Below are 16,295 nucleotides of genomic sequence, written 5' to 3'. Positions count from 1 at the left end.
AAAAAAAGCACTATTGCATGCAATTTGGAGTGGACTGGGAATATTTTTCAAAAACAGACCCAGAACCCCCCCTGCCTCACCCACACCTGTATTGTCCATAAGGATATTAGGCGCGGTGATGGATGATAGGGCGCCACCTTCAGGGGCAGCAAAGAGTAGCAGACTGCTGCTGGCAGATACCAATACGGATCTTTCGCTGGGGGTGATGCTACTTGTAACCCAAGATAATCATTGCCCCATTTCTGTTTCTCTTCGTATATTCTGTAATAATATGATGAACAGTGCAAAATAAAGACATAACATCAATAAAGTTAATGAATTACCCCCACCTAAATGAGTCTCAAAGTAACCATCAGTAAGAAAAGGGAACTTGATTTCGAAACCCCCTTTAAAACAAAAAAAAACAACAACAAAAAAAGAAGAGAAGAGGCGTTTGGCAAAAAGTTTGTTTAATTAGACCTTACGGGTCAGGGGACCCACCGAGGTCCCAGCCAGCGCAGGATGAAGTACTTGTTACGCACAATTCCTACCAAGAAATACAGTTATACAGTCTGCTCCGCTCGAGCCTCTAAGCCAGGCCAAGGAGCCTCAGGGAAGCAGGTTAGCAGAAGGTCCTTGTTTATTTCCCCACAACCAACAAGTTCCGCGCAGCCCGGCCGGTAAGCCGTGGCCGGAAAATGTGGCCCCGAGCGAGGGGCTGGGAGAGCATGTGGTTCGTCGGCTGGTTTGGCTCTGGTGCTGGAGACCAGGGTTCGAGCGAGGGGCTGGGGAGAGCGTGTGGTTCGTCGGCTGGTTTGCCCTTGGTGCTGGAGACCAGGCCGAGCGAGGGGCTGGGGAGAGCATGTGGTTCGTCGGCTGGTTTGCCTCTGGTGCTGGAGACCAGGCCGAGCGAGGGGCTGGGGAGAGGATGTGGCTCGTCGGCTGGTTTGCCTCTGGTGCTGGAGACCAGGCCGAGCGAGGGGCTGGGAGAGCATGTGGTTCGTCGGCTGGTTTGCCTCTGTTGCTGGAGACCAGGCCGAGCGAGGGGCTGGGGAGAGCATGTGGTCCGTCGGCTGGTTTGCCTTTGGTGCTGGAGACCAGGACGAGCGAGGGGCTGGGAGAGCATGTGGTCCGTCGGCTGGTTTGCCTCTGGTGCTGGAGACCAGGCCGAGCGGGGGGCTGGGGAGAGCATGTGGTTCGTCGGCTGGTTTGCCTCTGGTGCTGGAGACCAGGCCGAGCGGGGGGCTGGGGAGAGCATGTGGTTCGTCGGCTGGTTTGCCTTTGGTGCTGGAGACCAGGCCGAGCGAGGGGCTGGGGAGAGCATGTGGTTCGTCGGCTGGTTTGCCTTAGGTGCTGGAGACCAGGGTTCGAGCGAGGGGCTGGGGAGAGGATGTGGCTCGTCGGCTGGTTTGCCTCTGGTGCTGGAGACCAGGGTTCGAGCGAGGGGCTGGGAGAGGATGTGGTTCGTCGGCTGGTTTGCCTCTGGTGCTGGAGACCAGGGTTCGAGCGAGGGGCTGGGAGAGGATGTCGTTCGTCGGCTGGTTTGCCTCTGGTGCTGGAGACCAGGCCGAGCGAGGGGCTGGGGAGAGGATGTGGTTCGTCGGCTGGTTTGCCTTTGGTGCTGGAGACCAGGGTTCGAGCGAGGGGCTGGGAGAGGATGTGGCTCGTCGGCTGGTTTGCCTTTGGTGCTGGAGACCAGGGTTCGAGCGAGGGGCTGGGAGAGCATGTGGCTCGTCGGCTGGCTTGCCTTTGGTGCTGGAGACCAGGCCGAGCGAGGAGCTGGGGAGAGCATGCGGTTCGTCGGCTGGTTTGCCTTTGGTGCTCGAGATCAGGGTTCGAGCGAGGGGCTGGGGAGAGGATGTGGCTCGTCGGCTGGTTTGCCTCTGGTGCTGGAGACCAGACCGAGTGAGGGGCTGGGAGAGCATGTGGTTCGTCGGCTGGTTTGCCTTTGGTGCTGGAGACCAGGCCGAGCGAGGGGCTGGGGAGAGCATGTGGTTCGTCGGCTGGTTTGCCTTTGGTGCTGGAGACCAGGGTTCGAGCGAGGGGCTGGGAGAGCATGTGGTTCGTCGGCTGGTTTGCCTCTGGTGCTGGAGACCAGGGTTCGAGCGAGGGGCTGGGGAGAGGATGTGGTCCGTCAGCTGGTTTCCCTCTGGTGCTGGAGACCAGGGTTCGAGCGAGGGGCTGGGGAGAGCATGTGGTCCGTCGGCTGGTTTGCCTCTGGTGCTGGAGACCAGGCCGAGCGAGGGGCTGGGGAGAGCATGTGGTCCGTCGGCTGGTTTGCCTTTGGTGCTGGAGACCAGGGTTCGAGCGAGGGGCTGGGGAGAGGATATGGCTCGTCGGCTGGTTTGCCTCTGGTGCTGGAGACCAGGGTTCGAGCGAGGGGCTGGGAGAGCATGTGGTTCGTCGGCTGGTTTGCCTCTGGTGCTGGAGACCAGGGTTCGAGCGAGGGGTTGGGGAGAGCATGTGGTTCGTCGGCTGGTTTGCCTCTGGTGCTGGAGACCAGGGTTCGAGCGAGGGGCTGGGGAGAGCGTGTGGTTCGTCGGCTGGTTTGCCTCTGGTGCTGGAGACCAGGCCGAGCGAGGGGCTGGGGAGAGGATGTGGCTCGTCGGCTGGTTTGCCTTTGGTGCTGGAGACCAAGCCGAGCGAGGGGCTGGGGAGAGGATGTGGCTCGTCGGCTGGTTTGCCTTTGGTGCTGGAGACCAGGCCGAGCGAGGGGCTGGGCGAGCATGTAGTTTGTCGGCTGGTTTGCCTCTGGTGCTGGAGACCAGGCCGAGCGTGGGGCTGGGGAGAGCATGTGTTCCGTCGGCTGGTTTGCCTCTGGTGCTGGAGACCAGGCCGAGCGAGGGGCTGGGGAGAGGATGTGGCTCGTCGGCTGGTTTGCCTTTGGTGCTGGAGACCAGGCCGAGAGAGGGGCTGGGGAGAGCATGTGGTTCGTCGGCTGGTTTGCCTCTGGTGCTGGAGACCAGGCCGAGCGAGGGGCTGGGGAGAGCATGTGGTACGTCAGCTGGTTTGCCTCTGGTGCTGAAGACCAGGCCGAGCGGGGGGCTGGGGAGAGCATGTGGTTCGTCGGCTGGTTTGCCTCTGGTGCTGGAGACCAGGCAGAGCGAGGGGCTGGGGAGAGCATGTGGTTCGTCGGCTGGTTTGCCTCTGGTGCTGGAGACCCGGCCGAGCGAGGGGCTGTGGAGAGCATGTGGTTCGTCGGCTGGTTTGCCTCTGGTGCTGGAGACCAGGCCGAGCGAGGGGCTGGGGAGAGCATGTGGTTCGTCGGCTGGTTTGCCTCTGGTGCTGGAGACCAGGCCGAGCGAGGGGCTGGGGAGAGGATGTGGTCGGTCGGCTGGTTTGCCTCTGGTGCTGGAGACCAGGCCGAGCGAGGGGCTGGGGAGAGCATGTGGTTCGTCGGCTGGTTTGCCTCTGGTGCTGGAGACCAGGCCGAGCCAGGAGCTGGGGAGAGCATGTGGTTCGTCGGCTGGTTTGCCTCTGGTGCTGGAGACCAGGCCGAGCGAAGGGCTGGGAGAGCATGTGGCTCGTCAGCTGGTTTGCCTCTGGTGCTGGAGACCAGGCCGAGCGAGGGGCTGGGGAGAGCATGTGGTTCGTCGGCTGGTTTGCCTCTGGTGCTGGAGACCAGACCGAGCGAGGGGCTGGAAGAGCATGTGGTTCGTCGGCTGGTTTGCCTCTGGTGCTGGAGACCAGGCCGAGCGAGGGGCTGGGGAGAGCATGTGGCTCGTCGGCTGGTTTGCCTCTGGTGCTGGAGACCAGGCAGAGCGAGGGGCCGGGGAGAGCATGTGGTTCGTCGGCTGGTTTGCCTTTGGTGCTGGAGACCAGGCCGAGCGAGGGGCTGGGGAGAGCACGTGGTTCGTCGGCTGGTTTGCCGCTGGTGCTGGAGACCAGGCCGAGCGAGGGGCTGGGGAGAGCATGTGGTTCGTGGCTGGTTTGCCTCTGGTGCTGGAGACCAGGCCGAGCGAGGGGCTGGGGAGAGCATGTGGTTCGTCGGCTGGTTTACCTCTGGTGCTGGAGACCAGGCCGAGCGGGGGGCTGGGGAGAGCATGTGGTTCGTCGGCTGGTTTGCCTCTGGTGCTGGAGACCAGGCCGAGCGAGGGGCTGGGGAGAGCATGTGGTTCGTCGGCTGGTTTACCTCTGGTGCTGGAGACCAGGCCGAGCGGGGGGCTGGGGAGAGCATGTGGTTCGTCGGCTGGTTTACCTCTGGTGCTGGAGACCAGGCCGAGCGGGGGGCTGGGGAGAGCATGTGGTTCGTCGGCTGGTTTGCTTCTGGTGCTAGAGACCAGGCTGAACGAGGGGCTGGGAGAGCATGTGGTTCGTCGGCTGGTTTGCCTCTGGTGCTGGAGACCAGGCTGAACGAGGGGCTGGGAGAGCATGTGGTTCGTCGGCTGGTTTGCCTTTGGTGCTGGAGACCAGGGTTCGAGCGAGGGGCTGGGAGAGCATGTGTTCCGTCGGCTGGTTTGCCTCTGGTGCTGGAGACCAGGCCGAGCGAGGGGCTGGGGAGAGCACGTGGTTCGTCGGCTGGTTTGCCTCTGGTGCTGGAGACCAGGCCGAGCGAGGGGCTGGGGAGAGCACGTGGTTCGTCGGCTGGTTTGACTCTGGTGCTGGAGACCAGGCCGAGCGAGGGGCTGGGGAGAGCCTGTGGTTCGTCGGCTGGTTTGCCTTTGGTGCTGGAGACCAGGGTTCGAGCGAGGGGCTGGGAGAGCATGTGGTTCGTCGGCTGGTTTGCCTCTGGTGCTGGAGACCAGGGTTCGAGCGAGGGGCTGGGAGAGCATGTGGTTCATCGGCTGGTTTGCCTCTGGTGCTGGAGACCAGGGTTCGAGCGAGGGGCTGGGGAGAGCGTGTGGTTCGTCGGCTGGTTTGCCTTTGGTGCTGGAGACCAAGCCGAGCGAGGGGCTGGGGAGAGGATGTGGCTCGTCGGCTGGTTTGCCTTTGGTGTTGGAGACCAGGACGAGCGAGGGGCTGGGAGAGCATGTGGTTCGTCGGCTGGTTTGCCTCTGGTGCTGGAGACTAGGCCGAGCGGGGGGCTGGGGAGAGCATGTGGTCCGTCAATCAATCAATCAATCAATCACTGACACTTATAGAGCGCGCTACATACCCATAGGGTCTCAAGGCGCTTAGGGGAGGGGGGGGGGGGTGCCGCTACTGCTCGAACAGCCAGGTCTTCAGCTTCTTCCTGAAGGAGAGGTGGTCTTGGGTCAGGCGCAGGTCGGGAGGGAGGGAGTTCCAGGTCTTGGCGGCCAGGTAGGAGAAGGACCTTCCTCCTGTGGTTGCTCTTCGGATGCGGGGGACGGCGGCGAGGGCGTGGTTGGCTGAGCGGAGGTGGCGTTTGGGAGCGTAGAAGTTGATCCGGCTGTTGAGGTAGCCCGGGCCTTGGTCGTGTAGGGCTTTGTGTGCGTGGGTGAGGAGGCGGAAGGTGATTCTTTTGTTGACGGGGAGCCAGTGAAGGTCTCTCAGATGTCCGGAGATGTGGCTGTGTCGTGGGATGTCGAGGATGAGTCTGGCTGAGGCGTTCTGGATCCGCTGGAGTCTCTTCTGAAGCTTGGCGGTGGTACCGGCGTAGAGGGCGTTGCCGTAGTCCAGTCGGCTAGTGACGAGGGCCTGGGTGACGGTCTTCCTGGTCTCGGTGGGGATCCACCAGAAGATCTTCCGTAGCATGCGTAGGATGTTGAAGCACGCTGAGGAGACGGCGTTGACTTGCCTGGTCATGGAGAGGGAGGAGTCCAGGATGAAGCCCAGGTTGCGTGCATGGTCTGTCGGTTTGGGTGCGGTGCCCAGGGCGGGAGGCCACCAGGAGTCGTCCCAGGCGGAGGGTGAAGAGCCCAGGATGAGGACCTCCGTCTTGTCCGAGTTCAGTTTCAGGCGGCTGGTCGTCATCCACTCGGCTACCTCTTTCATCCCTTCGTGTAGGTTGGCTCTGGCGGTGGCGGGGTCGTTGGTCAGGGAGAGGATCAGCTGGGTGTCGTCGGCGTAGGAGATTATGCTGAGGTTGTGTTGGCGTGCGATGGCCGCGAGGGGGCTCATGTAGACGTTGAAGAGGGTGGGGCTCAGAGAGGATCCTTGAGGGACGCCGCAGATGACTTCGGAGGCCTCTGACTTGTACGGTGGTAGGCGGACTCTCTGTGTTCTTCCGTCGAGGAAGGAGATGATCCATTCCAGCGCCTTGTCCTGGATTCCGACGTTGCTGAGGCGCTGTACTAGGGTGCGGTGGCAGACCGTGTCGAATGCCGCGGAGAGGTCTAGGAGGATGAGGGCCGCTGTTTCTCCGTTGTACATCAGGGCTCGGATGTCATCGGTGGCGGCGATGAGGGCGGTCTCGGTGCTGTGATTGGCTCGGAAGCCGGACTGTGAGGGGTCGAGGGATCCATTCGTCTCGAGGAAGGCGGCCAGCTGCTTGTTGACGGTCTTCTCGATGACTTTGGCCGGGAACGGGAGGAGCGAGATGGGACAGTAGTTCTTGAGTTCGGTGGGGTCCGCTGTTGGTTTCTTGAGTAGAGCGCTGAGTTAGGCGTGCTTCCAGCTCTCAGGGAAGGTGGCGGTGTTGAAGGATGTGTTGATGATGTCTCGCAGGTGGGGTGCGATGACAGCGTCGGCCTTGTTGAAGACGTGGTGAGGGCAGGGGTCGGTCGGTGATCCGGAGTGGATGGAGTTCATCGTGCGGATGGTGTCTTCGGTGCTGATCGGGGTCCAGGCGTGGAGGGTGGTGGTGGGGGGAGGTTGTTCGGTCATGGTGTGCGTTGGTTGTTCGTTGAAGCTGTTGTGTATGTCCGCGATCTTGTTGTGGAAGTAGGAAGCGAGGGAGTCGCAGAGGTCTTGCGATGGGGTGATGTCGTTGGTTCCTGCGCTGGGGTTGGATAGCTCTTTCACGATGTTGAAGAGTTCCTTGCTGTTGTGCGCGTTGTTGTCCAGCCGGTCTTTGAATGCAGTTTTCTTGGCGGCGCGGATCAGCTGGTGGTGCTTCCGAGTGGCCAGTTTGAGGGTGGTCCTGTTGTCCGGTGTAGGTTCCCTTCTCCAGACTTTCTCGAGGGCTCGGCAGTTCTTCTTGGAGCTCTTGAGTTCGTCGGTGAACCATGGGGCTTTCTTGCTGCCGGGTCTGCTGGGCGGGGTTCTCAGCGGGGCGAGCTCGTCCGTGCAGATGCTGATCCACTTCGTGAGGTTGTCGGCGGCCTGGCTGGGGTTCGCTGAGCTGGCAGGAGGGTGCTGGCTCAGGGAGGTGGCGAGCTGGTCTGCTGTGATCTTGTTCCAGCTTCTGCGGGCGGCCTGTCGCTGGTGGTGGTGAGTCGTCGTTCTCCTGAAGGTGAACTGGACGCAGCTGTGGTCCGTCCAGTGAAGCTCTGTGGCGTGGCTGAAGGCGACGTCTGTGCTGGATGAGAAGACGGCGTCGAGTGTGTGTCCGGCGAGGTGGGTGGGGGTGGACACCAGCTGCTTGAGTCCCAGATTGGCGAGGTTGTCGAGCAGGGTGCTGGTGTTGCGGTCGTTGTTGTTCTCCAGATGGAAGTTGAGGTCCCCCAGGAGGATGTAGTCAGCGGAGGGGAGGGCATGCGGGCTGATGAAGTCGGCGATGTCCTCGCTGAATTGTGTGCGTGGTCCCGGGGGTCGGTAGATCAGGGTGCCTCTAAGGGTGGTGGTTGGGTTGGTGTGGATCTGGAAATGCAGATGTTCGGCGTTGGTCAGGGTGTTGTCGGTGCTGGTCGTGAGACGGATGGTGTTCCTGTGGATGATGGCAATGCCTCCTCCCATCTGGTTGGTGTTGCGGTCCCTCCGGACGATCTTGTAGCCCTCTGGGATGGCGATGGCGATGTCGGGGGCTGAAGAGGCGTTCATCCAGGTCTCCGTGAGGAAGGCGACGTCAGGGGCTGTGGCGTCTAGGAGGTTCCAGAGTTCGATGGCGTGTCTGTGGACGGAGCGGGTGTTGAGCAGGATGCACTTGAGGTGGGTGCTGCTGGTGTTTGACTTGGCGGGTGCTGTTGCGAGGCAGGTCCGGGTGCAGGTGAACTCGCAGGCGTGGCAGCTGAAAGGTCCGTGGGTGCGTCGTGGGGTGGCTTGGTGGCAATCTGGGAGTCGGCCGGTGTTGAGTGCGGTGAGGGTGGCGGCGGAGTACGTCAGGCGGGTCGGTCGGGGTCTTCGTGGGCCAGGGGTCCTGGCACTGGTCGCGGTCCGGTCGCGGACGGGCGCAGACGGGCTTACCTTTGGCGCGCCTTCGGCGCACAATCGGCGCACCCGCTCTGCGTGGCCGCTGCGCGTTCGCACGGTCGCCATATAAGGCGAAGTGCGCGGGTGGGCGGAGCAGCTGGGAGGCGGGAGCGGGGAGGGAACAGAAGAAAAAAGGGGCGGGGTCTGCGGTGGTGGCGGGAAGCGGGGAGCGGAGGGAAGACGGGGGGCGGCGAGGAGGGCGGGAACAGAAGGAGGGCGCTAGCACGGGCAAAGCTATTGCCAAACAAGCACAAATGTAGACAAAAACAATCTAACACGGGCAAAGCGCTAGGGATAAAAATACAAGCACAAGTTTACAGCAAAACAGGGAAAAACGGGCTAAACACTATGAGAAAAAAATACAAGCACAAGTTTACAGCAAAACAGGGAAAAACGGACGACTGCAGGGTCAGCCGGCCGCGAGGCAGGCAGCGAGGCAGAGAGCGAGGAGAGGGGGCACACGCAGCAGCTGGTGGCCGTGCGGCGCGGGGGTGTCCCACCAGTGGGTCACACTTACCTGTGTCGCACGGTCGCCATATAAGGCCAAGTGCGCGGGTGGGCGGAGCAGCTGGGAGGCGGGAGCGGGGAGGGAACAGAAGAAAAAAGGGGCGGGGTCTGCGGTGGTGGCGGGAAGCGGGGAGCGGGGAGGGAAGACGGGGGGCGGCGAGGAGGGCGGGAACAGAAGGAGGGCGCTAGCACGGGCAAAGCTATTGCCAAACAAGCACAAATGTAGACAAAAACAATCTAACACGGGCAAAGCGCTAGGGATAAAAATACAAGCACAAGTTTACAGCAAAACAGGGAAAAACGGGCTAAACACTATGAGAAAAAAATACAAGCACAAGTTTACAGCAAAACAGGGAAAAACGGACGACTGCAGGGTCAGCCGGCCGCGAGGCAGGCAGCGAGGCAGAGAGCGAGGAGAGCTGCGTTTGCCTTTGGTGCTGGAGACCAGGACGAGCGAGGGGCTGGGAGAGGATGTGGCTCGTCGGCTGGTTTGCCTCTGGTGCTGGAGACCAGGCCGAGCGAGGGGCTGGGAGAGCATGTGGTTCGTGGCTGGTTTGCCTTTGGTGCTGGAGACCAGGGTTCGAGCGAGGGGCTGGGGAGAGCACGTGGTTCGTCGGCTGGTTTGCCTCTGGTGCTGGAGACCAGGGTTTGAGCGAGGGGCTGGGAGAGCATGTGGTTCGTCGGCTGGTTTGCCTTTGGTGCTGGAGACCAGGGTTCGAGCGAGGGGCTGGGGAGAGCACGTGGTTCGTCGGCTGGTTTGCCTCTGGTGCTGGAGACCAGGGTTCGAGCGAGGGGCTGGGAGAGCATGTGGTTCGTCGGCTGGTTTGCCTCTGGTGCTGGAGACCAGGCCGAGCGAGGGGCTGGGAAGAGCATGTGGTTCGTCGGCTGGTTTGCCTCTGGTGCTGGAGACCAGGCCGAGCGAGGGGCTGGGAGAGCATGTGGTTCGTCGGCTGGTTTGCCTTTGGTGCTGGAGACCAGGACGAACGAGGGGCTGGGAGAGCATGTGGTTCGTCGGCTGGTTTGCCTCTGGTGCTGCAGACCAGGCCGAGCGGGGGGCTGGGGAGAGCATGTGGTCCGTCGGCTGGTTTGCCTTTGGTGCTGGAGACCAGGACGAGCGAGGGGCTGGGAGAACATGTGGTCCGTCGGCTGGTTTGCCTCTGGTGCTGGAGACCAGGCCGAGCGGGGGGCTGGGGAGAGCATGTGGTTCGTCGGCTGGTTTGCCTCTGGTGCTGGAGACCAGGCCGAGCGGGGGGCTGGGGAGAGCATGTGGTTCGTCGGCTGGTTTGCCTTTGGTCCTGGAGACCAGGCCGAGTGAGGGGCTGGGGAGAGCATGTGGTTCATCGGCTGGTTTGCCTTTGGTGCTGGAGACCAGGGTTCGAGCTAGGGGCTGGGGAGAGGATGTGGCTCGTCGGCTGGTTTGCCTCTGGTGCTGGAGACCAGGCCGAGCGAGGGGCTGGGGAGAGCATGTGGTTCATCGGCTGGTTTGCCTTTGGTGCTGGATACCAGGGTTCGAGCGAGGGGCTGGGAGAGCATGTGGTTCGTCGGCTGGTTTGCCTTTGGTGCTGGAGACCAGGCCGAGCGAGGGGCTGGGGAGAGTATGTGGTTCGTCGGCTGGTTTGCCTTTGGTGCTGGAGACCAGGGTTCGATCGAGGGGCTGGGGAGAGGATGTGGCTCGTCGGCTGGTTTGCCTCTGGTGCTGGAGACCAGGCCGAGCGAGGGGCTGGGAGAGCATGTGGTTCGTGGCTGGTTTGCCTTTGGTGCTGGAGACCAGGGTTCGAGCGAGGGGCTGGGAGAGCATGTGGTTCGTCGGCTGGTTTGCCTCTGGTGCTGGAGACCAGGGTTCGAGCGAGGGGCTGGGAGAGCATGTGGTTCGTCGGCTGGTTTGCCTCCGGTGCTGGAGACCAGAGTTCGAGCGAGGGGCTGGGGAGAGCGTGTGGTTCGTTGGCTGGTTTGCCTTTGGTGCTGGAGACCAGGCCGAGTGAGGGGCTGGGGAGAGCACGTGGTTCGTCGGCTGGTTTGCCTCTGGTGCTGGAGACCAGGCCGAGCGAGGGGCTGGGGAGAGGATGTGGCTCGTCGGCTGGTTTGCCTTTGGTGCTGGAGACCAGGCCGAGTGAGGGGCTGGGGAGAGCACGTGGTTCGTCGGCTGGTTTGCCTCTGGTGCTGGAGACCAGGCCGAGCGAGGGGCTGGGGAGAGGATGTGGCTCGTCGGCTGGTTTGCCTGTGGTGCTGGAGACCAGGACGAGCGAGGGGCTGGGAGAGCATGTGGTTCGTCGGCTGGTTTGCCTCTGGTGCTGGAGACCAGGCCGAGCGGGGGGCTGGGGAGAGCATGTGGTCCGTCGGCTGGTTTGCCTTTGGTGCTGGAGACCAGGACGAGCGAGGGGCTGGGAGAGCATGTGGTCTGTCGGCTGGTTTGCCTCTGGTGCTGGAGACCAGGCCGAGCGGGGGGCTGGGGAGAGCATGTGGTTCGTCGGCTGGTTTGCCTCTGTTGCTGGAGACCCGGCCGAGCGGGGGGCTGGGGAGAGCATGTGGTTCGTCGGCTGGTTTGCCGCTGGTGCTGGAGACCAGGCCGAGCGAGGGGCTGGGGAGAGGATGTGGCTCGTCGGCTGGTTTGCCTTTGGTGCTGGAGACCAGGCTGAGCAAGGGGCTGGGGAGAGCATGTGGTTCGTCGGCTGGTTTGCCTCTGTTGCTGGAGACCAGGCCGAGCGAGGGGCTGGGGAGAGCATGTGGTTCGTCGGCTGGTTTGCCTCTGGTGCTGGAGACCAGGCGGAGCGAGGGGCTGGGGAGAGCATGTGGTTCGTCGGCTGGTTTTCCTCTGGTGCTGGAGACCAGGCCGAGCGAGGGGCTGGGGAGAGCATGTGGTTCGTTGGCTGGTTTGCCTTTGGTGCTGGAGACCAGGCCGAGCGAGGGGCTGGGGAGAGCATGTGGTTCGTCGGCTGGTTTGCCTCTGGTGCTGGAGACCAGGCCAAGCGAGGGGCTGGGGAGAGGATGTGGCTCGTCGGCTGGTTTGCCTTTGGTGCTGGAGAACAGGCCGAGCGAGGGGCTGGGGAGAGCATGTGGTTCGTCGGCTGGTTTGCCTCTGGTGCTGGAGACCAGGCCGAGCGAGGGGCTGGGGAGAGCATGTGGTACGTCGGCTGGTTTGCCCCTGGTGCTGGAGACCAGGCCGAGCGGGGGGCTGGGGAGAGCATGTGGTTCGTCGGCTGGTTTGCCTCTGGTGCTGGAGACCAGGCCGAGCGAGGGGTTGGGGAGAGCATGTGGTTCATCGGCTGGTTTGCCTCTGGTGCTGGAGACCCGGCCGAGCGAGGGGCTGGGGAGAGGATGTGGTCCGTCGGCTGGTTTGCCTCTGGTGCTGGAGACCAGGCCGAGCGAGGGGCTGGGGAGAGCATGTGGTTCGTCGGCTGGTTTGCCTCTACTGCTGGAGACCAGGCCGAGCGAGGGGCTGGGAGAGCATGTGGCTCGTCAGCTGGTTTGCCTCACGGAGCTGGAGACCAGGCCGAGCGAGGGGCTGGGGAGAGGATGTGGTTCATCGGCTGGTTTGCCTCTGGTGCTGGAGACCAGGCCGAGCGGGGGGCTGGGGAGAGCATGTGGTTCGTCGGCTGGTTTGCCTCTGGTGCTGGAGACCAGGCCGAGCGAGGGGCTGGGAGAGCATGTGGTTCGTCGGCTGGTTTGCCTCTGGTGCTGGAGACCAGGTCGAGCGAGGGGCTGGGGAGAGCATGTGGCTCGTCGGCTGGTTTGCCTCTGGTGCTGGAGACCAGGCCGAGCGAGGGGCTGGGGAGAGCATGTGGTTCGTCGGCTGGTTTGCCTTTGGTGCTGGAGACCAGGCCGAGCGAGGGGCTGGGGAGAGCACGTGGTTCATCGGCTGGTTTGCCGCTGGTGCTGGAGACCAGGCCGAGCGAGGGGCTGGGGAGAGCATGTGGTTCGTGGCTGGTTTGCCTCTGGTGCTGGAGACCAGGCCGAGCGGGGGGCTGGGGAGAGCATGTGGTTCGTCGGCTGGTTTGCCTCTGGTGCTGGAGACCAGGCCGAGCGGGGGGCTGGGGAGAGCATGTGGTTCGTCGGCTGGTTTGCCTCTGGTGCTGGAGACCAGGCCGAGCGAGGGGCTGGGAGAGCATGTGGTTCGTCGGCTGGTTTGCCTCTGGTGCTGGAGACCAGGCTGAGCGAGGGGCTGGGGAGAGCACGTGGTTCGTCGGCTGGTTTGCCTCTGGTGCTGGAGACCAGGCCGAGCGAGGGGCTGGGGAGAGCACGTGGTTCGTCGGCTGGTTTGCCTCTGGTGCTGGAGACCAGGCGGAGCGAGGGGCTGGGGAGAGCATGTGGTTCGTCGGCTGGTTTGCCTCTGGTGCTGGAGACCAGGCCGAGCGAGGGGCTGGAGTGAGGATGTGGCTCGTCGGCTGGTTTGCCTTTGGTGCTGGAGACCAGGCCGAGCGAGGGGCTGGGGAGAGCATGTGGTACGTCGGCTGGTTTGCCTCTGGTGCTGGAGACCAGGGTTCGAGCGAGGGGCTGGGAGAGCATGTGGTTCGTCGGCTGGTTTGCCTCCGGTGCTGGAGACCAGGGTTCGAGCGAGGGGCTGGGGAGAGCGTGTGGTTCGTTGGCTGGTTTGCCTTTGGTGCTGGAGACCAGGCCGAGTGAGGGGCTGGGGAGAGCACGAGGTTCGTCGGCTGGTTTGCCTCTGGTGCTGGAGACCAGGCCGAGCGAGGGGCTGGGGAGAGGATGTGGCTCGTCGGCTGGTTTGCCTTTGGTGCTGGAGACCAGGCCGAGTGAGGGGCTGGGGAGAGCACGTGGTTCGTCGGCTGGTTTGCCTCTGGTGCTGGAGACCAGGCCGAGCAAGGGGCTGGGGAGAGGATGTGGCTCGTCGGCTGGTTTGCCTTTGGTGCTGGAGACCAGGACGAGCGAGGGGCTGGGAGAGCATGTGGTTCGTCGGCTGGTTTGCCTCTGGTGCTGGAGACCAGGCCGAGCGGGGGGCTGGGGAGAGCATGTGGTCCGTCGGCTGGTTTGCCTTTGGTGCTGGAGACCAGGACGAGCGAGGGGCTGGGAGAGCATTTGGTCCGTCGGCTGGTTTGCCTCTGGTGCTGGAGACCAGGCCGAGCGGGGGGCTGGGGAGAGCATGTGGTTCGTCGGCTGGTTTGCCTCTGTTGCTGGAGACCAGGCCGAGCGGGGGGCTGGGGAGAGCATGTGGTTCGTCGGCTGGTTTGCCGCTGGTGCTGGAGACCAGGCCGAGCGAGGGGCTGGGGAGAGGATGTGGCTCGTCGGCTGGTTTGCCTTTGGTGCTGGAGACCAGGCTGAGCAAGGGGCTGGGGAGAGCATGTGGTTCGTCGGCTGGTTTGCCTCTGTTGCTGGAGACCAGGCCGAGCGAGGGGCTGGGGAGAGCATGTGGTTCGTCGGCTGGTTTGCCTCTGGTGCTGGAGACCAGGCGGAGCGAGGGGCTGGGGAGAGCATGTGGTTCGTCGGCTGGTTTTCCTCTGGTGCTGGAGACCAGGCCGAGCGAGGGGCTGGGGAGAGCATGTGGTTCGTTGGCTGGTTTGCCTTTGGTGCTGGAGACCAGGCCGAGCGAGGGGCTGGGGAGAGCATGTGGTTCGTCGGCTGGTTTGCCTCTGGTGCTGGAGACCAGGCCGAGCGAGGGGCTGGGGAGAGGATGTGGCTCGTCGGCTGGTTTGCCTTTGGTGCTGGAGAACAGGCCGAGCGAGGGGCTGGGGAGAGCATGTGGTTCGTCGGCTGGTTTGCCTCTGGTGCTGGAGACAAGGCCGAGCGAGGGGCTGATGAGAGTATGTGGTACGTCGGCTTGTTTGCCCCTGGTGCTGGAGACCAGGCCGAGCGGGGGGCTGGGGAGAGCATGTGGTTCGTCGGCTGGTTTGCCTCTGGTGCTGGAGACCAGGCCGAGCGAGGGGTTGGGGAGAGCATGTGGTTCGTCGGCTGGTTTGCCTCTGGTGCTGGAGACCCGGCCGAGCGAGGGGCTGGGGAGAGGATGTGGTCCGTCGGCTGGTTTGCCTCTGGTGCTGGAGACCAGGCAGAGCGAGGGGCTGGGGAGAGCATGTGGTTCGTCGGCTGGTTTGCCTCTACTGCTGGAGACCAGGCCGAGCGAGGGGCTGGGAGAGCATGTGGCTCGTCAGCTGGTTTGCCTCACGGAGCTGGAGACCAGGCCGAGCGAGGGGCTGGGGAGAGGATGTGGTTCATCGGCTGGTTTGCCTCTGGTGCTGGAGACCAGGCCGAGCGGGGGGCTGGGGAGAGCATGTGGTTCGTCGGCTGGTTTGCCTCTGGTGCTGGAGACCAGGCCGAGCGAGGGGCTGGGAGAGCATGTGGTTCGTCGGCTGGTTTGCCTCTGGTGCTGGAGACCAGGTCGAGCGAGGGGCTGGAGAGAGCATGTGGCTCGTCGGCTGGTTTGCCTCTGGTGCTGGAGACCAGGCCGAGCGAGGGGCTGGGGAGAGCATGTGGTTCGTCGGCTGGTTTGCCTTTGGTGCTGGAGACCAGGCCGAGCGAGGGGCTGGGGAGAGCACGTGGTTCATCGGCTGGTTTGCCGCTGGTGCTGGAGACCAGGCCGAGCGAGGGGCTGGGGAGAGCATGTGGTTCGTGGCTGGTTTGCCTCTGGTGCTGGAGACCAGGCCGAGCGGGGGGCTGGGGAGAGCATGTGGTTCGTCGGCTGGTTTGCCTCTGGTGCTGGAGACCAGGCCGAGCGGGGGGCTGGGGAGAGCATGTGGTTCGTCGGCTGGTTTGCCTCTGGTGCTGGAGACCAGGCCGAGCGAGGGGCTGGGAGAGCATGTGGTTCGTCGGCTGGTTTGCCTCTGGTGCTGGAGACCAGGCTGAGCGAGGGGCTGGGGAGAGCACGTGGTTCGTCGGCTGGTTTGCCTCTGGTGCTGGAGACCAGGCCGAGCGAGGGGCTGGGGAGAGCACGTGGTTCGTCGGCTGGTTTGCCTCTGGTGCTGGAGACCAGGCGGAGCGAGGGGCTGGGGAGAGCATGTGGTTCGTCGGCTGGTTTGCCTCTGGTGCTGGAGACCAGGCCGAGCGAGGGGCTGGGGAGAGGATGTGGCTCGTCGGCTGGTTTGCCTTTGGTGCTGGAGACCAGGACGAGCGAGGGGCTGGGAGAGCATGTGGTTCGTCGGCTGGTTTGCCTCTGGTGCTGGAGACCAGGCCGAGCGGGGGGCTGGGGAGAGCATGTGGTCCGTCGGCTGGTTTGCCTTTGGTGCTGGAGACCAGGACGAGCGAGGGGCTGGGAGAGCATGTGGTCCGTCGGCTGGTTTGCCTCTGGTGCTGGAGACCAGGCCGAGCGGGGGGCTGGGGAGAGCATGTGGTTCGTCGGCTGGTTTGCCTCTGGTGCTGGAGACCAGGCCGAGCGGGGGGCTGGGGAGAGCATGTGGTTCGTCGGCTGGTTTGCCGCTGGTGCTGGAGACCAGGCCGAGCGAGGGGCTGGGGAGAGGATGTGGCTCGTCGGCTGGTTTGCCTTTGGTGCTGGAGACCAGGCGGAGCGAGGGGCTGGGGAGAGCATGTGGTTTGTCGGCTGGTTTGCCTCTGGTGCTGGAGACCAGGCCGAGCGAGGGGCTGGGGAGAGCATGTGGTTCGTTGGCTGGTTTACCTTTGGTGCTGGAGACCAGGCCGAGCGAGGGGCTGGGGAGAGCATGTGGTTCGTCGGCTGGTTT

The 16,295-nt window shown here is 63.7% G+C and overlaps 1 protein-coding gene across 1 annotated transcript in view; it reads right to left on the bottom strand.

The window, feature by feature from the left end:
* LOC144824223 (uncharacterized) overlaps nucleotides 1–16,295 on the bottom strand; it is a 476,700-nt gene that overhangs the window by 62,347 nt on the left and 398,058 nt on the right. The gene's annotated exons all lie outside the window — the stretch shown is intronic.

The sequence above is a fragment of the Lissotriton helveticus genome, chromosome 1_1, assembly GCF_964261635.1.
Source record: "Lissotriton helveticus chromosome 1_1, aLisHel1.1, whole genome shotgun sequence".
Classification (NCBI taxonomy): Eukaryota; Metazoa; Chordata; class Amphibia; order Caudata; family Salamandridae; genus Lissotriton; species Lissotriton helveticus.
This window is presented reverse-complemented; position numbering and strand designations above follow the sequence as displayed.